Source organism: Zingiber officinale, chromosome 9B, assembly GCF_018446385.1.
Source record: "Zingiber officinale cultivar Zhangliang chromosome 9B, Zo_v1.1, whole genome shotgun sequence".
NCBI lineage: Eukaryota > Viridiplantae > Streptophyta > Magnoliopsida > Zingiberales > Zingiberaceae > Zingiber > Zingiber officinale.
This window is the reverse complement of record NC_056003.1, coordinates 110,733,351-110,757,916: the sequence shown is the minus strand read 5'-3', so window position 1 is coordinate 110,757,916 and position 24,566 is coordinate 110,733,351. Positions and strand designations below refer to the sequence as shown.

Here is a 24,566-nt window from a genome sequence, read left to right as displayed (position 1 = left end):
CTCTTCTTTCTCCTGGTGAACATATTTCTTACCAGGTTCATCAGGTATTCTTCATCCTCTGAGTCTTGGTCAGACTTAATTTCAAGTTCAAATTTGGTTTTAAAATTTTCTTTTGATGTCCCTACAATAAGAGCAATACCTTTCTCAATTTTGGTGTTAGTTTGTTTGTGTAGCTCTAATTCACAAAATAGTTCATCTAATTTTAATTTTGATAAATTCATCAAAATCTTATAAGCATCTACGATGGATGCCCACAGTGCATTTCGACGAAACGCATTTAGAACATACCTGATTAGATCCCGGTTCTCCAACTGGTGGCCGATGGTGTAAAGTCCCTTGAGGATATCTTTTATCCTTGCGTGCAGCAGACTGGCAGTCTCACCTTCCTATATTTTATATTAAACAATTTATTTAGATATAAATCTCTTTTCGTTACCTTTGTGTCGTTGGTCCCCTCGTGTAATTCTATGAGTTTGCCCCATAGCTCTTTTGCATTTTCGTGAGGGTCAACGAGCAGCTCTTCTTTTGTTAACCCGCTTTGGATTGTGTTGAGGACCTTGAAGTCCATTTGTGTTTTTTTCTTCATTTTAAGATTCTAATTTTTCGGATCCAATAGAATTCCGGTGACATCAATTGGTGCTTTGTACCCTTTGGTAATGCTGAACCATTGGTCGAAGTCCGTTTTCAGGTACACCTTCATCTGCTTCTTCCAGTATGGGAAGTCATCACTGTTGAAGAGGGGAGGATGGACGGTACTGTATCCTTCATTTTGGATCATTTCACAGCTGTAGATAGAAAACTAAAAGAGGTGCCAAGACTTGTTCTTGGATCAGTAGAGTTTGAGATAAAGAAATATAAAATAACTTGAGAGGTGTTACTCCAACTTCAAGTTAAAATTGAAAAAAAAAAAATTATCTGAACAGGTAAAGTTTTACCAATTCAAATAGAATGAAAATTTTTTTAAAAAAATGTGATTCCCCCGGCTTGATTGGTGGTTGCACCAATTCAGAACAGAACCTGCTCTGATACCACTTGTTGGATCGATCGCAGTTGAGAGAGGGGGTGAATCACGTGGTTTTCAAAAACTCATTTTATTGGTTTTAAAATCACAAGTATGTGCAACAGAAAGTACGAATGAAATCGAAATTAAAAAGACATGAGAAAGACACAAGCGGTTTACTTGGTTCAGAGCCTTCAGCAACTCCTACTCCAAGACCCAGGTCCCGTGGACCTATCGATGGGTAATCCACTAAAGGCCTCTTCCGATAACTCTAGAAGAGGAAATCGAGTACAAAAAAGTTCAAACAAGTGTAACACACTACACTTGTCCTTTTGCAGTAATCAAGTACACAAATGAAATGTTATCGACACTTTAGAAATAGAAGAAGGAGCACTCATGTATCGGTGTCAGTCTGCCGGCCATGATCAAAAGTTTTCGAAGCAGTTGTCAGGTGCAGCAAAGTCATAGCAGAAGCCTGGAGCAGTCAGAAGCTCAAATGGATGTGTGATAGCTCGTATATCAGTGTTATATGACTGCCTTCACGAGACTGCCTTACATAAGGCATGGAAGGTGCCTTCCATAGCCATTGAAGGCACCTCCAATGGGTTAAACTTGATCCCAAACAGCCTGACACTTATCCGTGGCGAGGTCAAAATTTCACCCTACGGAAGGCGCCTTCCATAGCCAGTGAATGCGCCTTCGGATACTGTTCATCTGAAGCCAAATATGTTCCTTTTATCCTACAACATTAATCTAAATACCCTACAAAATAAATATTAGGATAATAATTAATAATAAAGAGTACTAATTGGTTCCTATCCTCCCAAGACCAGGAACTAGTTAAGGTCTCAGTTTAGGGATCCTAAATAGACCGACGCTTACTGTCCCTCAACCAGGACGCGTCCTCACAAGGTCACTCTCCTCCAGAGACTCACCTTAACTTACCAACTTGCCAGACATCTGGTTAGCCTGTCGACTTGTCTGGACTTCATACCAGTTATCCAGTCGGCCCGTTGACCTAGCTGAATTTCTTGCCAGATATTCGGTCAGCCCGTCGACCTATCTAGACTTCGTATCAGCTATCCGATCAGCCCGTTGACTTAGCTAGATTTCTTACCAGATATCCGGTCAACCCGTCGACCTATCTGAACGTCTCCTGCACACTTAATCAAGTGGTTAGATCACAACAAAATTAACTTAACCAACACATTCCACATGTTGCATTAATATAATACTAGCACAAGCCCATATAACTAATTCGGCCAAGGGGCCTAGCTCAATTAGTAAAGGAGATTGAATTGAATCGGTGGGCAGAAATCAAATAGCATGAGCATGTTAGATTGGGAGATCTAAGCAGTATGTTAAGGGAACTGAACCCCTAGAGTAGGATGGATCGACTAATGGGATCGGGGGAGTTGATCTAACTGAACAGGCCATTGTGTCAAGGGAGATGAGCCCTAAGAGTCGCGTGGACTGACTGAAGGAACCGAGTGGAACTAACTGAGTGGAGTAGGTTGTCGGGGGAGTTGAGTCCCTAGAGTTAGGTGGACTGGAGGAATTGAGTGGAACTGATTGAGTGGAGCAAGTTGTAAGGGGAGTTGAGCCCCTAGAGTCGGGTGGACCAACTAGGGGAACTGAGTGGAATTGAGTAAGCTGAGTAAGTTGTTGATGTGTGTATTTTGTACGTGTTTTTAAGTATTGTTTAACATACATCTATTGCATTTCATGAACATATTTTGCATTTACATATTTTATTTTTATTATTTTCATTATTTTTACTCTTTTAATTTGAAGAGCTGCTTTTTTCTTATTTTCATTGACAAAACATGTTTTTTGGAGCAAAAATGAAGCATTCAAACCATGGAATGAGAAGTTACAGTAAGGAATACACTCTGATCATGTCCATGACACGGGCGTGTTTCTTTGGGTGAAATTAACTAAAGAATGGAGTGTAAACAAAGTCTCCAATAATCAACACTGTTCGACTGTGCCTTATTTGAAGACTAATAGCACTTGTTTTCCTCCAACCAGGTGAACACAGTTCGGTCATGCCTCGTCCTTGAATTCCTACCGCAGCTAACACGGTCTGATAGTACCAAAAAGGCTTTGCCATGCCTCAGCTCCCGATTTTTACCAAGGCCAACATGACCTAGCCATGCCTCAGCTCTAGATTTCTACTGTGGCCAACACGACCTGGCCATGCCTCAGCCTCATATGCTAACCGAGACCAACACGGTCCGGTCATGCCTCACAAGCACGGTCGTGTTGTGTGACAAATTTTCTCGACAGTTAAGTATTTCTCAACTATTTTTAATGGTTGGGAGGGCTATAAATGGCCTAAGAAGCCCCCCTAACTCAAGGAGGAGGGTTTTTTCCTTTCCAAGGCACCCTAGAGGAGCTATTTTCTCAGCCGTCGTGATGATCTATCCGTCATCGAAGCTTGGAATTCATCCGAAGACACCGACATAGATTGGATAAGCATTCTCTTCTCTTTATTTCTTATTTTGAGTTGTAGAATGCTACATTTTATATTTTTTGTTGTTTCTCATTCTCTATAGACTAGTTCTCTGGATTCTAAGTATATGAAGTAGCTACAATGTGACTGTTAATATATGAACTAAGTATTTGTTAACTTTTTCTATTGTATGACATGTTTATTTCTTGTTTTGGGCTTTATTGTGTATAATTTGAATACCATAGCACGTGAATAGTTGGTCACCATGTAAAGCTGATAATCTAGATGAACCATGGAGCCTTAGTGTTAGGGGTAGTCCCACAAAGCGGACTTCTAGCATTATCGTCTTGAATGTAAATCGGTTTACCATGAGTGGATAACTATATTAGTGTTTAATGGATTTGTACCAATTTGATGTCTTGATATAGAGATAATAATCTGGATGAACCATGGAGCCCTAGTGATAGGGGTAGTCCCACAAAGTGAACATTCTAAGGTTATCGCCTTGCAACAAAGTGTCAAGTTTGGGTAGGCACGCCAATGTAATCCTCCCAAATCCATATCGGTAATTTGGGATAGGACACCCTCCATGTGAGCAAATATAGAGGTAAGAAAGTGAACAATATTTAGGACATCAACAAACATCGTAGTGAAATAGAAGTCTTAGAATCGTTCCCCTAATCCAATTTTTCTCTCAGCCTTCTCAATTGCTCTTAACTCTCCCTCAATTACTCTCAACCCCCTCTCTCTCTCTCTCTCTCTCTCTCTCTCTCTCTTAGTCTCTTTCATGAACTCAACCAACTTCTACTTTCTAGAAAACTAGCTTTGCAAACTCCATTACTGTTTAATCAACAATACCGATGGGATCAATATTTTTATTATTTGACGATAACCGTGCACTTGCTGTTACAACACATTAAGTTTTGGGGGCATTTGTTGGAGACTGTTTCAATTAACATTGATTGATTAATGATTTAGTTAGTCTAGATTTTTTTTGTTTTAATTTTGCATTTTATTTCTCTTAAATTCTATATTTTTGTTTTCTAATAACTATGTTTGAAGATTATTGAGATTGTTTCTCTTTTATGAGAAGATCTAAACCATCAAGAAATCTTATTCTTGTTGATCCTAAGATTTTAAGACATATCGTCACAGATGAAACATACAAAAGAAAGTGGAAGCAGAGCAAACTCAAATAGGCATGGCAAACAAATCTTTGAAAGACTACGCCACACCTAGTGCTAGAGGCCTAAGGTCAAGCATCACCATACCTTCAATTGAGGCGAACAACTTTGAACTCAAACCTATTTAATCTCTATAGGACAACAAAACCAATTTGGTGGAAGACCAACTGAGGACCTCAACCAATACTTGAAAATATTTCTAGAAATCTATGGTACCATGAAGATTAATGGTGCTTAGCGATGCTATCAGATTGCTTTTTTCACATTTTTATTTCGAGATAAAGCCAAGGATTGGCTAAATTTTTTACCTGCTGACAATATAACCACTTGTGAACAATGTGAAAAAAGGTTCCTTGAATAGAAATTCCTCCTAGTAAGACTACTCACCTTAGGAGTCTTATCTCAAACTTTATGCAAAAAGATGAAGAGTCTCTATTTGAAACTTGGGACAGATTCAAAGGCTTACTATGTTAATATGTGCTCATCATGGACTCGAAAAGTGGCTCATCATCCACTCAATTTATAGTGAAATTTCTTACCAAGCAAAGGTGTCTCTAGATTATGCACATGTTGGAGCTTTAATAAACAAGAGATTGGATGAAACCGAAGAAATCATTGAGAACGTGGCGTTAAATCATCATTAGTGGGCGTCCGAATGAGGTAACCCTATCAAGATTGCTGGTAAGTATGATGTTAACACCCTAGACTTTTTCTCAGCAAAGATGGACGCATTGGTGAAGAAATTTGATATGGTAAATGTAAATTTTATAAATGTTGCTAATGTATTTGTGAGGTTTGTGGTAATATAGGACATGCAAATGATGCTTGTCAATTGGGAGCTATTGCTGCATGGTTAGTCCAAATTGAACAAGCAGATGCAATAACTAACTTCAACCTGAAGCAAAATAGTTCTTATTCAGCGACTTACAACTTTGGATGGAGAATCACCCAACTTCTCATATCAAGGAGGATAAAGAAATTTTGGGCAAGCTACTAGAACCCAATCTTTATCCCAACCGGATAGGATGGAGAAGATGATGGAGACCTTCATGACCAAGCATTCCCAGCTGGTTGCAGATGTCAACCAATTGAAAAGTACAATTGGTAATTTGGAAGGTCATACTAATATGTTTGAGACTCAACTTATGCAGGTTGCTAGCTCCTCGTTGAGGACTATGGGGATATTTTCAGAAAAACCAGAACCAAATCCAATTGAGCACTGCAATGCTGTTGTGTTAAGAAGCGGTACAACCTTAATTGAACCTCAAGCAGCTGAAGGGAACATGGGAGTTGAACGTGTCCAATGAAAGGAGCTACTCAAACTTCCTTAGATAGTGATCATATTCAAAAGGAAGCTGAGAAAAAGAATGAGGAACCAAGTCACAACCTTCCATTAAGGACTTATGTGTCTTCGATACCCTTTCCTCAAAGGCTAATATAAGGCAAGAAAGATGAAGAGTTTGACAAATTTCTGGAGAAGATCACAGAGCTTTGTATTGGCATACCTCTCCTTGATGCTCTACAACAAATGCCTAAATTTGTCAAGTTCACGAGGGCATCATCTTGCACAAAAGAAAGAAGGAAGACTTTGAAACAATTTCCCTAACGGAGGAAAGTGCTTTATTCTAAACAAGCTTCCTCTGAAATTAAAAGATTTAGGGAGTTTTTCAATCCAGTGCACCATCAATACAATGCATATAAGTAAAGTTTTTTAATGATATAGGAGCAAGCGTAAGTCTTTTGTCTTATTCATTTTGTAAGAAACTTAGTTTGTGTGATCTCAAGCTGACAATAATGACTTTATAACTCACTAACCACTCCTGTAGATACTCGTTAGGTATTATTGAGGATGTACCAATAATGATAGGTAACTTTATAGTGCCTATTGATTTTGTAGTCCTAGAAATGGAGGACCAAAAGATTCCCATCATTCTACATAGGTCTTTCCTTGCTACTGCTAGAGCAGTGATAGATATGAAAAATCACAAACTATTTTTTGACGATAGGTGAGGATAGAACTGAATTTGATTTATCTAAGACCTCTACTTGAAGAAGAAGAAGAAGAAGAACTGGCTTCAAGACACACCTTGCCATCAAGGAGGGCAATCCAATCGCCTCAAGGCAAAGTCTCTAAGTTGAGCTGAAACAGGGATCAAGCTTATGACCTTAAACAAGTAGTTCGTGGGAGGTAACCCAAGAGTTACTTAAGTTTTTTGCTTTTAAATTTTATTTTATTCTTCATTTGAGTCTTTATTTTGATTTATTTCAGGGCCTAAAATATCCATGAGCTGGTCGTGACCATCCTTACAGGCGTGGAAAGAGATGGGGAGAAAAGGAAGGCGGCTCATGCCTCAAAGGCATGATGTGCTATTACATTTTGAGTTGGTTGAACCCAACATGGTAGGATCATGCCAAAAGTCATGGTCATGCCTTTCCTCTCGAAGATGTCCAAATCTTACATGGTATAGTCATGTCTTTTCACCCAGGTTGGCCGATTGAAACACGGCATAGTCATGCCCATGCTGTTGGTTGCTACTCGGAAAACCTAGAGGTTCCACTGTATAAAAAAATTGTACAAAGGTCTGAACCTTTTCCTAGCTACCATGTGTTCTTTTAAATTAAATTTTAGATCGCCTGTGGAACTTAACACGTTTAATCCAAAACTTAATCTATTTGTTCTTTTAGGTTTAGACTTGGATATCTTGCGGAACTTAACACGTTCGATCCAAATCACCTTAAATTATTAATTCCATTAAATATTAATTTTCATAATTGGTTCCCAGTACTGACGTGGCGAGGCACATGGCCTTCTTGGATATGGGAGCAACCACCACCGACTAGAAAAAACCTTTTATAGAAAGCTAATATTTAATTTCCTAAAATAACTTTAGGTTAACTGAAAGGAACAATCAAACCACAAGGAAAAATAAATCAAAAGAACACAACATCGAAAAATATATTCGAAACACTAGAATCGTATGCCTCTTGTATTTAGTATTATTTCCAAAAATAACTAGTATGATGCGGAAAGAAAAATTACTAGTTATACCTTTTAGAAAGACCTCTTGATCTTCTACCGTATTCCTCTTCTAACCTCGGACGTTGTGTGGGCAACGATCTTCCAAGATGAGAACCACCTAGGTGTTGGATCGAGACGCGCTAGAGGGGGGGTGAATAGCGCTCGCGGCTATTTTGTTCGACTATCGGAATCGTAAAACGTTCGTAGAGTAATTAAAGCAGCGGAATAAAGGAAACAAACACAAGAACACAGTCGTTTACTTCGTTCGGAGCCTAGGTCGACTCCTACTCGAAGGCCCGCGATCCTTGATCGCTTTCCGTGGGCAACAACTATAATTTCGTATGAATATTACAGATTAATTACAAAATGTAACTGCAATTAAAATTATACCGACAACAGTAGTAGAAAAGAAAGTTCGGAGCTCCGGGTCGTCGGTGTCTCGTAGCAGCACTTCGGAATCGTCTCGTGAGCAGCTTGTAGCAGAAAGATTGCTTGTAAAATCTTGTTCAGAGCTGCTGGTCGAGACCCCTTATAAAGAGGGTTCAAGGCGTCTTACACTGTTCATCAAGGCGCCTTGAACGAGCCGAGTCACCCGCGTGGATCAGCACTGACCTGGTCGAACTCTATCTGGTTTAAGGCGCCTTCAGCCTATCCAAGGCGCCTTGAACTCCATTCAAGGCGCCTCCAGTCTGCTGCGCTGGCCTTTTCCTGGCTCGCACCCGAGGCGCCTCCAAGCTCCATGGAGGCGCCTCGGACACTGTTCATCCGAGTCGTAACTTGCTCCTTTGTTCCTGCAAAATGTGTTAGTCCCAAAACACATACCCTGCAAAACAAAGTTAGCACAGTACACATAAAATAAAGTATAGACAGTCTCCGGACTGTCCGAGTCTGACTTCGGGTTTCCAGCCGGAAACCCTAGGTCGACCCGACGCCTACTGTTCCCTCTACGGGGAACGCGTCCTCACCTACTCCACTCAGGAGATTTACCTGTTGCCAGCACGATCCTCCAGATTGACTGGACTTTTGCTCGGCACTCGATGCTTCCGGACTTTCTGCTGAACATCCGCTCATCGACCCGTCGAGACTTTCACCTGGTTCGCGACACCAGGACTTTCCACCTAGGGTTACCACCCCCTAGGACTTTTGCCTGAAGCCATCGACCTGCCAAGACTTTCCGCATAGGGTTACCACCCCCTATGACCTAGGGTTACCACCCCCTAGGATTTTACCTTGCCTAACAGCAGTTAGGACTTTCCTGAAACACTCAACAAAAGCTGTCAGATAACAACGCACCTTAACTTTGAATCCTTTGCCATAATCAAAACTTAGGTTCGATCGTCGGATGCTTCCCACACCAACAATCTCCCCCTTTTTGACTATGGCAATACGTAATTCAAAGTTAAAAAAAACAACATTTGTAATAACTGAATATATGTAATAACTGCATAAAGTTAACCAGGCTTAAATAAACTTCAAATGAAATAACAGTTAAGCTGGAAACTTTTTACCTTGGTAATATTAGACTCCCCCTTAATAAGAGCCCGCCTTTTATTAAATACTTTGAATTTTCCTTTAACTTTTAATCCTTTTATTAAATACTTTGAATTTTCCTTTAACTTTTAATTTACCTACTCTCCCCCTTTGCCATACATCAAAAATAAACCAGTTTGAGAGTAGATTTGTATTTTTCTGAAGGAAAGTTTTCAAAGAAGAAAATAAATAAATTTTCTTTTTGACAAAACGACTTAGCTTTTTGAATTTTGGAATTTGCCAAATATGAAGGTACTTAGCTATATATTTAGCTTTGAAATGATTTGTCTTGAGAAGATATTTTGCAAAAATAGCTAAGTTTAGTCTTAACATTAACTAGGTTTGAAAATAGGAGTATTTGAATTTTCAATAAAAGGAATTGTTTAGAAGTTATAAAATATGAAGTCACTTAAAAACTTTTAAACCGTTACAAAAAAATTGACTAGATTTGAAAATAATTGAATATTCACTACATAGATAAGTTTTCTAAAAAACTGTAATTAAGTTTTGAATACCCATTTTGAAGAAACTTTGATATTAAGGAAACCTTAAGTACTATCATGCTTGACCAAAAAATTGAAACATACTTTTCCTAATTGTCTAACCTTTAGCTACTTGCTGATTGCCTAGAGGGCAGTAGCTTTCACATGGTTAGTCAAGTTAAGTCTATTTGGTCCAGTTAGAATTGGCTAGAGCTGGAAGACTTGACTTGATTACTATTTATGATGTGTTTAACGCCCAGACTCATATCGATGCACAAATATAAGCATTCCTGAGTCCAGGCTGTACCCTATGCATCTCACGTCTTTCTAAGTTTTTCAAACACAAGCAAGGTAGACCTAGGTGTTTGTGAGATGCTCTGGCTTTAATCTAGGGGTACATAATATCTAAGGGAAAACCTAAGCTAGATCCAAATGTTGAAAATCTAACAAAATTGGAGTTTTGAACACTATTTTACCTAGAATTTGAATGAGTGATAAGTAAGCTCGGATTTTTGTGAAACTGAATAAGCATGCAAATAAGTACATTCACAGAATAAGGAAGTCTAAACAAGTGAGACAACAATCCACAGAATAATGCATAACAGAGTCATATCAAATAGCAGGATCATCTGCTCGAGGAGAACTAGCTGGAGGATCATGGGGCTGCTCAGGTGCTGGCTGACCTAGCCGTCGTATCTCGTCACGAAGGGACGTAAATCCGGCAGCCATCTCGGATCGAATAGAGAGAACTATCCGTCGTGTCTGGATGGACTCAACCTCGAGTCGAGCTAGTCTGTCCTCGACGGAGAGTGAGGAAGAGGTCGAAGGTCCAGCTGAGGTGGATGGTCTGGCAGACGGGGAGGGATCCGCGAAAAGATCCTCAGCTAAGAAATCAGCCCACTCCTCTCCCTCGCCTGGTAAATCATCGGCTGCTGGAGCGATAGGGGCAGCTGCCTGCTGTGGTCGTCCTATCCACGCTAGAACTCCATCAACTGTGATATCGGCACTGGCTAGTCTACAACTACGGGATCCTAGCTCATCATATATAGTAAGAGGAATGACTGTTCCTCTGGTCACATCTATACCCTCTATCGTCGAAAAGAAGCGTGTCAGAATATGACAATAGGGCATGTGGACTATCTTGGAGGTGACTGTCCCAGATGCACAGATAATGTTCTGGAACATATGCAGGGCAATATCGATGTCAAAACGATGACACAGGGCGTACAAGAAGAATGAGTGTGAAGATCTCATCTTCGAGACATCCCGAGATGAGATCGGCAGAATACATGCTGTCAGGACCCTATACATCATGTAGTCCTGAATCCGAAGAGTAACTGACCTGAACTCAGTCAAGTCAGCAGGTCTCTCTCCCCCGAGGAAATACGTATAGATAGTATCTAACGTAATGTGGGAGTAAGGATCGCCAAATGGCAGATCCCTACTGGGATAGCATAGAAAGGTAGACTCAGAAGCCCTAAGACCTAGGGTGGTGCGTAGCAGAGTGGGAGTAAGCTCAATGTCCACGCCAGAAACTCTGGTGCTATACCTATTATCATCAATCCTCTCAAGATTGTGATAAAACTGGGCACATAACTCCTGGTTTACTGTATCGGTGCAGTAAACCAATTAATCCAGTTGATAGTGCTCTATCATTTGAATAGTTGGTTGACAATACTGGGTATAAAAAGTCTTATTCACATATCTAGGCTTGATAGGTTCAAAGATGTAATTAGCAAAGGTATCCCTAAGATGTATAGTCGGGAATCTGATATCTGCTGATGGAATTCTAGCTGGATTAAGATCAACATGTCGGCGTTTCCTATTTTGAACGATTTTACCAAAAATTGACAAAAATAAACAAAAGTTCTAAGTAAAACTTGATCGGAAGGGATTAGGATTATACCTAGGAGGCATTGTCACGTAGAGAGGGAAAAAAACCGGTTGAGGGCGCCTTAGTTGGGAGGAAACCGCACGAGTAACGCGTGCTTGGCGTCGACAGAAAACGAACAGAAAGGCTTCTGTTCGTTTTGATATAAAGTGTTGAAGGCGCCTTAAACCAAGGTTTAAGGCGCCTTATATAAGTTGGAGGCGCCTCGGGTTGATCCGAGGCGCCTTAAGACGAAGCGGCGGGAATTTTCCCGCCGCTTGCTAAGGCGCCTCCTTTTGATGGGAGGCGCCTCTGATAAGCTCCACCCGATTTTGTTTTTTTCAAATTTAAATTTAATTTGATTTTGAAGAGGAGTTTTAAAATTGATTTTGAAAATTGAGTTTGAAAATTGAGTTTTAAAATTGATTTTGAAATTTGAGTTTTAAAATTGATTTTGAAATTTGAGTTTTAAAATTGATTTTTAAAATTGATCTTGAAAATTGAGTTTTAAAATTGATTTTGAAAATTGAGTTTTAAAATTGATTTTTAAAATTGATTTTGAAAATTGAGTTTTAAAATTGATTTTGAAATTGAGTTTTAAAATTGATTTTGAAAATTGAGTTTTAAAATTGATTTTGAAATTGAGTTTTAAAATTAATTTTGAAAATTGAGTTTTAAAATTGATTTTGAAAATTGATTTTTAAAATTGATTTTGAAAATGATTTTCAAATGAATGTTATTACTTAGTCATCTCACCCGATCTAAATTTTCAATCAGGGAAACCTATGATTGATGTGAGATGATTTATAATTCAATTTTAAGGTTTGGGTTAACTTTGTGTTAGATTCAGGTTTAGCTTTGGGTTCAACAAGTAAGCATTCTTTGGATAAACTTCTGGGCTATGGTGAGTCACAAGGAACTCATTAAAGTAACCATGCCTTCGAGATTTTCCAAATAGTCCTACCCATTGAGCTTAGTACTAAACCTTGGTCTAACTAGTTAGGATCCATTTAAGGGTAGCTTCGGTCAGTTCCACTTGGCCAAATGCACCAGGTCGAAGTCATATCTTCCTAGACATGCGATGCCCAAGCTTCCCTAAATCATCCAAAAACTTCACCAGTACTGTGGTTCAAGTTAACCTTAGTCCGTTTTAATCTAACCTTAATTACCCTGCCGGGTAATCTACTCTTGTTTTACCCATTTCGGGTAGATTAGGTTCAGTTACCCTCCCGGGTAGTTTAGTTGGGGGTGCCAGCGAGTCTGGATCCCTTATCTTCATTTTGAGTTTTAATTTCTTAATTTGAATTTTGAATTTTGAATTTAATTTTAATTTTGAATTTTGAATTTTGAATTTAATTTTAATTTTGAATTTTGAATTTAATTTTTAATTTTAATTTTGAATTTAATTTTAATTTTAATTTCGAATTTTGAATTTAATTTTTTACTTTCGAATTTTAATTTTAAATTTTTTACTTTCGAATTTTAATTTTAAATTTTTTTACTTTCGAATTTTAATTTTAAATTTTTTACTTTCGAATTTTAATTTTAAATTTTTAGGATTATTTTTCTCTTTGCTCCCCCTGGATCATGGCCTCGATATGGTCTATTGAGGTAGTATATTTGATCCAGTTCTAGGTCAGCTTATGGAGAAGGAAAAAAGAAGCAAAGGGTCTCTTGGGTCGAAGGAGTACGAGGGCAAAAAGTCTGGAAAGTAGGCAAGGTTTTTTTAAAAAACAAGAACCGGTCCCCCAAAAGAGGCAAAGTGACTATCAACAAAGTGAAATAAACCCCGATACAAGTGAGAAAGCAAGACCTGCGCAAGAGCTACCTTAACCCCTGAAGCTAACATCAAAGATAGGTCCATTGTTGGTTGCTACTCGGAAAACCTATAGGTTCCACTGTACAAAATTTTTGTACAAAGGTCTGAACCTTTTCCTAGCTACCATGTGTTCTTTTAAATTAAATTTTGGATCGCCTGCGGAACTTTACACGTTTGATCCAAAACTTAATCTATTTGTTCTTTTAGGTTTTGACTTGGATCTCCTGCGGAACTTAACACGTTTGACCCAAGTCTCCTTAAGTTATTAATTCCATTAAATATTAATTTCCATAAAAGGTTCCCAGTACTGACGTGGCGAGGCACATGACCTTCTTGGATATGGGAGCAACCACCACCGACTAGACAAAACCTTTAATAGAAAGCTAATATTTAATTTCCTAAAATAACTTTAGGTTAACCAAAGAGAACAATCAAATCACAAGGAAAAGAAAGAAACAAAAGAACACAACTTGAAAAATCATATTCGAAACACTAGAGCGTAAGCCTCTTGTATTTAGTATTATTTCCAAAAATAACTAGTATGATGCGGAAAGAAAAATTACTAGTTATACCTTTTAGAAAAACCTCTTGATCTTCTACCGTATTCCTCTTCTTATCCCGGACGTCGTGTGGGCGACGATCTTCCGAGACGAGAACCACCACGCACCTTCTTCTTCTCCAAGCAAGGTTCGGCCACAAGAAGAACCACCTCCAAGGAAGAAGAACTTGATCACCACCAATACTCCAAGGGATCTTCAAGATGAGGCTTCCTCCTCTTCTTCTTCTCCTTCCTAGGTCCGGCCACCAACAAGAGCTCCAAGAGATGTATGGTTCGGCCACCAAAAGAGAAGAAAGGAGAAAGGCTAGGGCCGGCCACAAGAAGAAGAAAAGAGGGAGAGAAAAATAGAATAAATTCATTAGCAATGAAGCCTCCTCTACCCCCTCTTTTATAATCCTTGATCTTGGCAAATAAGGAAATTTTAATAAAAACTTCCTTAATTCTTTTTCCATTGAAAAGGAAAATTTATTTAATTAAAAATAATTTCCTTTCTCAATTTTATAATGGCCGGCCACAAGAAAAAAAACTCCAAGCAAATAAAATTTTAAACACCAATTAAAACTTCCTTATTTGCTTCCGGAATTTTATAAAAATTTCTCAATAATTTTTATCCCTTCATGATTGGTTTATAAAAAGGAAATTTAATAAATTAAAATCTTTCTTTTAAACATGTGAATAAAAAGAAAGTTATCTCTAAAAATTAAAATCTCTTTTAATCTACAAATAAGGAAAGATATCAAATCTTTTCTTAATCTCTTGTAGAAACTTATAAAAGAGAATATTTAATTTTTAAACTTTCTTTTAAATCATGAACATGTTTAAAAAGGAAAGTTTTCTTAAAATTTAAAATCCTCCTTTAATCAACAAATAAGGAAAGATTTCAAATTTTAAACTCTCTTTTAACATATAGATGATTTACAAATAAGGAAAGTTTTAACCAAAAATTAAAACCATCCTTTTAAACTACAAATAAGGAAAGAGATTAATCTCTTCTCTTAATCTTTTGTAGAAAGCTATAAAAGGAAATTTTTAATTTTAAACTCTCTTTAAAACATGATATCCACATGAGAAATAATTTTAATAAAATCCTTTTAATATTCTAGTGGCGGCCACCTAAGCTTGGGACCCAAGCTTTGGCCACCAACTTAACTCATCCACTTGGTCTTGGCGGCCCTAGCTTGGGTTCCAAGCTAGCTTGGCCCCATTGGATGGGTAAGAAGGTGGTATACGGTGGGTATAAATCTCTATATACTAGAGGCTACGATAGGGACCGAGAGGAGGAATTGGTTTTGGTCTCCCGATAAAATTAAGCATCCCGTGTTCGCCCCGAACACACAACTTAATTTTATCAATAATAATTCATTCTACTAGAGAACTATTATTGAACTACCGCACCAATCCCAAATTACATTTTGGGCTCCTTCTTATTATGAGTGTGTTAGTCTCCCTGTGTTTAAGATAACAAATGTCCACTAATTAAGTAAGTTACTGACAACTCACTTAATTAATATCTAGCTCCAAGAGTAGTACCACTCAACTTCATCGTCATGTCGGACTAAGTCCACCTGCAGGGTTTAACATGACAATCCTTATGAGCTCCTCTTGGGGACATTCTCAACCTAGATTACTAGGACACAGTTTCCTTCTATAATCAACAACACACACTATAAGTGATATCATTTCCCAACTTATCGGGCTTATTGATTCATCGAACTAAATCTCACCCATTGATAAATTAAAGAAATAAATATCAAATATATGTGCTTGTTATTATATTAGGATTAAGAGCACACACTTCCATAATAACTGAGGTCTTTGTTCCTTTATAAAGTCAGTATAAAAGGAACGACCTCAAATGGTCCTACTCAATACACTCTAAGTGTACTAGTGTAATTATATAGTTAAGATATACTAATACCTAATTACACTACGACCTTCCAATGGTTTGTTCCTTTCCATCTTGGTCGTGAGCTACTGTTTATAATTTATAAGGAACCAATAACATGATCTTCTGTGTGTGACACCACACACCATGTTATCTACAATATAAATTAATTGAGCAACTACATTTATCATAAATGTAGACTTTTGACCAATGTGATTCTTATGTCTAGATAAATATTTATACCAAAAGCTAGGCTTTTAGTATACACTCTAACACCTTTGGAACCCAGTATTGGCCAAGTCCAACTTGATTAACCAAGTTAGACTTGGAGACCCATGCTTGGACTGTTTTAATACTTTGTTTGTTTATTAATGATAAATAGGATCTATATTTACTTTTGTAACCCAGCCCAGTTCTGTTGTAGATGGCTCTTTGTGTCCCAAGAATCAAGTTCAAATTCTTGGAGCCCAAAGTAAACCGTTCTAAGGTATTTCTTAAATCTTTAACCTGATTTATTAGACTTGAATTTTCTTCCTCAAGTTTTTGAACTTGAGTTGGAAATTCAGTTTGACTCTGGTCAGGTAAGGATTTGGTGTTAGCCACTTCTTTAAGGACACTAACTTCCTTTAGAAGTGATTTAACTTTCAGGTTTGATTTGGCTAATTTGCGCAATAAATAGCTAACTAAAGTGTTCAACCGGGAGATACTTACAGCGGGGTCTGGTCCTTCGGAAACGGATACGGATCCGTGGCTTTGCTCGGACTCGGCCTCAGACTCGCTCTCGCATCCGTATTCAACGACTTGGTCCCGAGCCATTAATGCAAGTAGACTCGTTTGTTCGAGCTCGTCGTCGTCGTCCTCCGATGAAGATTCGTCCCATGTTGCCTTGAGGACCTTTTTCTTTCTTTGCTTTTTGATCTCCTTCATGTTAGGGCAGTTGGTTTTGATGTGCCCTTTTTGGTTACACCCGTAGCATGTAACTTCAAACTTCATCTTTGTATTTTGTGGGCCTTCCTTTGATTTTACTGCCTTCTTCAGATCTCTTTTGTCGAATCCTTTCGTCTTGTAGAGCTTCTTCACGAGGTTCACCAGCTCGGTTGTAATGTCACCTTCTTCATCGTCAGAGTCTGGTTCAGCTTCCGATGCTGGTTCGGTTCTCCGTCGTGGTCTTGGTTCCCAGGTTCGGCTTGTACCTGCAACCAACGCAATACCTTTCTCGGTAGGCTGTGCATTAGTCTGCTCATGAAGTTCAAATTCACTAAAAAGTTCATCTAATTTTAAGGAGGATAAATCCTTGGAAACTTTGTAGGCATCTACCATTGATGCCCACAATGTATTCCTTGGAAACGAGTTTAAGGCATACCTTATTACGTCCCGATTTTCTATTTTCTGGCCAATTCCGTGAAGAGAGTTAAGGATGTCTTGTATTCTCGCGTGAAGAGAACTCGCCGTTTCGCCTTCCTGCATTTTTAGATTATATAATTTATTAAGTAAAAGATCTCTTTTACTTACCTTGGTGTCGTCAGTGCCTTCATGGAGTTCGATTAGCTTTTCCCAGAGCTCCTTTGCAGAGGAGAACGGACCAACTCTGTTGAGTTCTTCCTTGGTAAGACCACACTGGAGGGTGCAGGTAGCTTTGGCGTCGGCTTCAACCTTTTTTATTAAAGAGGTGTCCCACTTCTCGCAGGGTGTAGTTTTGCCGTCGTCATCGATTGGCAGTTTTAGTCCCGTCTTTATGATCATCCCTGTTTCGAATTGTATCTTTAGATACATTTCCATTCTTCCCTTCCAGTAGCCAAAGTCCTCTCCGGAAAATAGCGGGGGACGTACAGTGCTGAAACCCTCTTGTTGGGCCATTTATAATATGTAACAAAAGAAAACAACAAAATATGTTCCAAGACTAAGTCTTGGATTAGTAGTGCTGGAATAAAGAATAATAAAGACGAACTCGAGTGGTGTTGCACCTACTTCGAGCAAAAGTCGATTCGAGGGAAACAAAAAATTAGAATATAGCTATAAGGCTAAATTCTAATTCGACTCCGAAAACAAAAAAAAACTGCGAAAAATTTGTTTTGAAAGGTGGTTGCACCAATTCAAAACGACCCCGCTCTGATACCAATTGTTGGATCGAGACGCGCTAGAGGGGGGGTGAATAGCGCTCGCGGCTATTTTGTTCGACTATCGGAATCGTAAAACGTTCGTAGAGTAATTAAAGCAGCGGAATAAAGGAAACAAACACAAGAACACAGTCGTTTACTTCGTTCGGAGCCTAGGTCGACTCCTACTCGAAGGCCCGCGATCCTTGATCGCTTTCCGTGGGCAACAACTATAATTTCGTATGAATATTACAGATTAATTACAAAATGTAACTGCAATTAAAATTATACCGACAACAGTAGTAGAAAAGAAAGTTCGGAGCTCCGGGTCGTCGGTGTCTCGTAGCAGCACTTCGGAATCGTCTCGTGAGCAGCTTGTAGCAGAAAGATTGCTTGTAAAATCTTGTTCAGAGCTGCTGGTCGAGACCCCTTATAAAGAGGGTTCAAGGCGCCTTACACTGTTCATCAAGGCGCCTTGAACGAGCCGAGTCACCCGCGTGGATCAGCACTGACCTGGTCGAACTCTATCTGGTTCAAGGCGCCTATCCAAGGCGCCTCCAACCTCCGGTCCAAGGCGCCTTGAACTCCATTCAAGGCGCCTCCAGTCTGCTGCGCTGGCCTTTTCCTGGCTCGCACCCGAGGCGCCTCCAAGCTCCATGGAGGCGCCTCGGACACTGTTCATCCGAGTCGTAACTTGCTCCTTTGTTCCTGCAAAATGTGTTAGTCCCAAAACACATACCCTGCAAAACAAAGTTAGCACAGTACACATAAAATAAAGTATAGACAGTCTCCGGACTGTCCGAGTCTGACTTCGGGTTTCCAGCCGGAAACCCTAGGTCGACCCGACGCCTACTGTTCCCTCTACGGGGAACGCGTCCTCACCTACTCCACTCAGGAGATTTACCTGTTGCCAGTACGATCCTCCAGATTGACTGGACTTTTGCTCAGCACTCGATGCTTCCGGACTTTCTGCTGAACATCCGCTTCACCGGCCAGTTCAGACTTTCACCTGGTTCGCGACACCAGGACTTTCCACCTAGGGTTACCACCCCCTAGGACTTTTGCCTGAAGCCATCGACCTGCCAAGACTTTCCGCATAGGGTTACCACCCCCTATGACCTAGGGTTACCACCCCCTAGGATTTTACCTTGCCTAACAGCAGTTAGGACTTTCCTGAAACACTCAACAAAAGCTGTCAGATAACAACGCACCTTAACTTTGAATCCTTTGCCATAATCAAAACTTAGGTTCGATCGTCGGATGCTTCCCGCACCAACACTAGGCACCTTCTTCCTTCTTCCTTCAAGTTTCGGCCAAGCACAAGAACTTCCAAAGGATGAAGAATTTTCCACCAACCAAGCTCCAAGGGATGCATGCTTTCTCTCCTTCTTCTCCTTCCTTGATCCGGCCACATCCTCCAAGCTCCAAGAGATGATAGATTTCGTCCACAACAAGAGGAGAGAAGAGAAAGGGAAGGGCCGGCCACCACACCAAGGAAAAGAGGGAGAAAAATAGAATAGAGTCCTTAGCCTTGAAGCCTCCTCTACCCCCTCTTGTATAATCCTTGGTCTTGGCAAATAAGGAAAAATTAATAAAAACTTCCTTAATTCTTTTGCCATTGAAAAGGAAAATTTATTTAATTAAAAACAATTTTTCTTTTCAATTTGTAATGGTCCGCCACCACATAAACTCTCCAAGCAAATAAAATTTTAAACACCAATTAAAACTTCCTTATTTGCTTCCGGAAATTTATAAAAATTTCTCCAATAATTTTATCCCTTCATGATTGGTTTATAAAAAGGAAATTTAATAAAGTAAAATCTTTCTTTTAAACATGTGGATAAAAAGAAAGTTATCTTTATAAATTAAAATCTCTTTTAATCTACAAATAAGGAAAGATATCAAATCTTTTCTTAATCTTTTGTAGAAACTTATAAAAGAGAATATTTAATTTTAAACTCTCTTTTAAATCATGAACATGGTTAAAAAGGAAAGTTTTCTTAAAATTTAAAATCCTCCTTTAATCAACAAATAAGGAAAGATTTCAAATTTTAAACTCTCTTTTAAACATGTAGATGATTTACAAATAAGGAAAGTTTTTACCAAAAATTAAAATCATCCTTTTAAACTACAAATAAGGAAAGAGATTAATCTCTTCTCTTAATCTTTTGTAGAAAGCTATAAAAGGAAATTTTTAATTTTTAAACTCCCTTTTAAAATCACGATATCCACATAAGAAATAATTTTAATAAAAATCCTTTTTAAAATTCAAGTGGCCAGCCACCTAAGCTTGGGACCCAAGCTTTTGCCGGCCACCTACATGGCTCATCCACTTGGTCTTGGCCGGCCCTAGCTTGGGTTCCAAGCTAGCTTGGCCGGCCCCATTGGATGGGTAAGAAGGTGGGTATGCGGTGGGTATAAATCTCTATATACTAGAGGCTACGATAGGGACCGAGAGGAGGAATTGGTTTTGGTCTCCCGATAAAATTAAGCATCCCGTGCTCGCCCTAAACACACAACTTAATTTTATCAATAATAATTCATTCCACTAGAGAACTATTATTGAACTACCGCACCAATCCCAAATTACATCTTGGGCTCCTTCTTATCATGAGTGTGTTAGTCTCCCTGTGTTTAAGATAACAAATGTCCACTAATTAAGTAAGTTACTGACAACTCACTTAATTCATATCTAGCTCCAAGAGTAGTACCACTCAACTTCATCGTCATGTCGGACTAAGTCCACCTGCAGGGTTTAACATGACAATCCTTATGAGCTCCTCTTGGGGGCATTCTCAACCTAGATTACTAGGACACAGTTTCCTTCTATAATCAACAACACACACTATAAGTGATATCATTTCCCAACTTATCGGGCTTATTGATTCATCGAACTAAATCTCACCCATTGATAAATTAAAGAAATAAATATCAAATATATGTGCTTGTTATTATATTAAGATTAAGAGCACACACTTCCATAATAACTGAGGTCTTTGTTCCTTTATAAAGTCAGTATAAAAGAAACGACCTCTAATGGTCCTACTCAATACACTCTTAGTGTACTAGTGTAATTATATAGTTAAGATAAACTAACACCTAATTACACTACGATCTTCCAATGGTTTGTTCCTTTCCATCATGGTCGTGAGCTATTGTTTATAATTTATAAGGTACTGATAACATGATCTTCTGTGTGTGACACCACATACCATGTTATCTACAATATAAATTAATTGAACAACTACATTTATCACAAATGTAGACATTTGACTAATGTGATTCTTATTTCTAGATAAATGTTTTATACCAAAAGCTAGGCTTTTAGTATACATTCTAACAATCTCCCACTTATACTAAAAGACTAAGCTGTCATATCTGCTGTCATACATCTGATTCCATGCCTTTCAAAAAGCTCTTGCCTTAAGGACCTTAGGTTATCATCTGATGCAATCTAGGCGGCAACAACTTCTCCTCGTTATACAATTTCTCGTATTGGGTAGTACTTGCGCTCTATTGTGTTTACTTGCCTTATAGACTCATGGTTTATTCGAGTTTGCTACTGCACCATTATTATTACAATAAATTGTAATAATCTTTGGACAAACTAGAAATCATATCTAAGTCTATCTTGAGGTTATTTAAGTCATTCAGCTTTTATGGCTACCTCAGAGGCTTGTCATATACTCAGCTTCTATGATGGAGTCCAGAAAAACACCTATGCTTATCACTCTTCCATAGTTATGACTTTTCCTCCTAAAGTAAACACAAAACCCCGAGGTCGACTTATTATTGTCCCTATCCGATTGGAAGTCAAAATCCGTGCAACCTACAAGAACTAAATTAACTGCCTTGTAAGCTAGCATATAATCTCTAGTGCCTCTAAGGTACTTTTAATATATGCTTTTCTGCAGTCCAATGTCCTTGTCTAGGGTTACTTTGATATCTGCTAACTATGCCCTTAGCAAAACAGATTTCTGATCTCGTGCATAGCATACATTAGGTTGTCTAACTGCCGAAGCATAAAGAACTGCCTACATGTCCTCAATCTCCTTTGATGTCATCGGAGACATCTCTTTAGATAAAGACACTCCATGCTTAAAAGGTAAGAAACCTTTCTAGGAGTTTTGCATGCTAAAACTGAGCAAGGATTTTTTTCCGATGTATTAAGCTTGGGATAAGTAATATTTTTTTTTTCTTGCGATCCCTTATTACTTTGATCTCAAAAATATATACATTCTCCCAAGTCCTTTATATCGAATTATTTGGACAACCATACCCTTACTTCTGACAACATTTTGATATTGTTTCCAACTACCAAAAATGTTATCTACGTATAGTACAAGAAACACCACCACGTTTCCATCACACCTTTTGTATACACAAGACTTATCCGTTTACTCAATAAATCCATAGGTCTAGATTACTTTGATAAACTGGATGTTCCAAGACCTTGAAGCTTTGCCTCAGTCCATAGACTGATTGAGCTTGCACACAAGATGCTCTTAGCCCTTTACAATAAACCCTTCTGGTTGCTTTATATGGATGCTTTCTTCAAGACTTCCATTAAGGAATGTTGTCTTGACATCCACTTGCCAAAAAGATAAAAGAATCCGGATAGACTTAAGCATGACTACTAGTGAAAAAGTTTCCTTTTTCATCTAGCCTTGCTTTTGAAAGTTTCTACCTTCCTGTCTATCCCTCTTTTCCTATTATAGACATTTTTACACCCAAAGGCTTTTACACCATTTGGTGTTTCTACAAGCTTCCAGATTTTTTTAGAATACATATATTCTAATTCTGTTATTCATTACTCTTTGCCAAGATGTTGCATCTTTATCTTGGAGTGCTTCGTCATATGTCCGGAGATCAGGTTCATGTCCTCCAGGGATCGAGTCCAAAAACTCTCCCAAAACATGAATCCTTTTAGGTTGCCTAACAACCCTCCCACTACGACAAGGCACTTTCTGCAATTGTGTATCATTTGTGATACGTGTTGCAGTTTCCTTGTGGTATCTCATCTTGTACAGTTGGCACTAGATTAGACATGTCTTTTATTATTTCCTTAAGAACAAATTTTCTTATGGGCACATGGTTTATTACATAGTCCTTTTCTAAAAATCGGTCATTGATGCTAACAAATACCTTCTGATTTTTAAGACTATAAACCTACTTTCATTTCTCTAGGATAACCCACAAACAAGTAAATTCCTGTCCAACTTATCATTGTCTCTCTTCTGCATATGTGTTGGACTACCCGAATCCGAATATGCTTCGAAATAGGCTTACACCTATTCAGCAATTCTATATGAGTAGAGAGTTCTGTCTTTGGAAGGTACTATATTCATTTCCATTTCCAGAGTATATCCTTAAAATAATTTTAGTAATATTCTAAATAACTCATCAATCTACTTATTTCCATAAGAGTCCTATACCTTCCTTTTTCTACACCATTCTGTTGGGGTGTACCAGATGCAGCTAGTTGGGATTGAATCCCTACTTCTAATAAGTGACTCCTAAATTCTCCCAAGAGGTACTTGCCACTACGATCTTACCATAGTGACTTTTACTTTAACATTTCTCCGCATCAGCCTTGTACTCTTTGAACTAATCAAAGTACTTAGTCTTGCGGTACATTAAGTAAATTTATTTGTATCTTGAATAGTTGTCTATAAAATAGACGAAATATTCAATACTACCTCTTGTCTGGATAGTCATAGGATCACACAAATCAGAATGAACCAATTTCAACATATCTTTGACTCCATACCCCTTAGACTTAAAAGCTTCTTGGTTATTTTTCCTTCCAAGTAAGACTCGCAGGTTGGAAAGATTTTCACTACTAATGAACCCAGAAGTTCATCAGCTATCAATGAATCCTACTCCAGTTAATATAACCTAGCCTTAGATGCCAAAGATATAATTGGTTCATTTCCGAATGTTACTTTCTCTTAAAGTTAGAAGATGTGTTACTAATTTCCATTTGTTGCATCATGAGAGTTATTGGATTTATAAATTGCCAACCAACGTACCAGAACAAATAACTTCCCTCTTTTTCTTAATAACAACTTTGTTATTAAAAAAGACAGAATATCAAGTTCTTTGAATAGTTTAGAAACTGAAAACTAGTTCTTTCTAAACTTGGTGCGTAAAGACAATTACTCAAAAATCCATGTTTTATTCTTATCAAAAGATAAACATCTCCCACTGCAACAGCTACCATTTTTACAGTAGTGCCCATGTGGATGGTGTTTTAATTTTCATTTAGTTGTCGGGTTTCCTGGAACCCTGCAATGAATTGCGGACATGATTAATGGCATCTGTATCTACACTCCAGGTTCTGGTAGATAACACCACTAAACATGTTTCAACTAATGAATTAAATACACCTATATTGTTCTTAATTCTAAGAAGACAGTCTACCTTAATGTTCAAGTCCTATTTCCAATCATTACAATTGGGACTACTAAGTCTTTTCTATAGTATGACTACTAAGGGATTGACAATCATCCTAAGAATCATAAAAATATTTGGTCAAGATCAACTCCTTAAAATCTCCATGAATTTTGTATGTCACGATAGTGTGAACGTATACAAAATCGAAGAGGAGATTTTATTCATTAATTTTATTATCTCGTCAACTTTACTTTATGACGAATAAAATTAA

At 38.3% G+C, this 24,566-nt stretch overlaps 1 non-coding gene across 1 annotated transcript; it reads right to left on the bottom strand.

Moving 5' to 3' along the window:
• Positions 1–5,023: 5,023 nt before the first annotated feature.
• Positions 5,024–5,132, bottom strand: LOC122025918. Its single transcript, XR_006123928.1, has one exon. It is a non-coding gene; the product is annotated as a small nucleolar RNA R71 (small nucleolar RNA).
• Positions 5,133–24,566: the final 19,434 nt, after the last annotated feature.